The sequence below is a fragment of the Triticum dicoccoides genome, chromosome 7B, assembly GCF_002162155.2.
Source record: "Triticum dicoccoides isolate Atlit2015 ecotype Zavitan chromosome 7B, WEW_v2.0, whole genome shotgun sequence".
In the NCBI taxonomy this organism is placed as follows: Eukaryota; Viridiplantae; Streptophyta; class Magnoliopsida; order Poales; family Poaceae; genus Triticum; species Triticum dicoccoides.
In genome coordinates, this window is record NC_041393.1 from 4,399,993 (window position 1) to 4,400,729 (window position 737).

Sequence of the window (737 nt, forward strand, 5' to 3'; positions counted from 1 at the left end):
CGACAAGTAGCTGGTTGCACTGGGGCTACGTGATCGCATGCATGCAACTGCACCAAAGTGTGCGTACGTGTGGGCACGGCCAACGTAGGCCCCCACGCAAGGTTGGAACGAAAACGAACACAAAACGGACGTTGCGTCACGTCCGGGCAGTGTTTTTGCGATTTTGGACCTGGAAAACCCTAGAAAATGCGTGGAGCGTCGGAAAAATACATGAGTTGGCGTGGGTGCTGTGGATGGTGATGGCAACTTGTGGAAAAAGTGTCGCGAGGTTTGACGGAGTACAAAAAATAAATTATTTGGGAACCATGTTTTAAAAAAAAATTGTTTTCTGTTTGTATTTAAAAAAAATAAAATAAATCATATTAAATATTGTGATGTGACTTTACCTAACTGCGCGGCAGTTCACTGCGAGACAGTGTACTACCTGGCAGTTATGTAGAGCCATATCATAATATAATATATGACCATGCATGGACTACCGGAGACGGCTATATAAACTGGTCGGGACATCCTTCGACGGCCGAGGTGGGACTAAATTTGAAGTGCAGCACGCCGACGCGAATCGCCGTGTCGTCTGGGGCCCGGCCCAATCATTGCGGACGGCAGTAGAGACACAGGAGACGCGGGCCTGACCGAATCTATCGTTATTAGCACCTGGCACGCCCGCCGCCGTATGCCCTCGTCACCCACCCTAACCCACCCGCATAGTTAATAGCCAGATCTAACCCCCACCTATT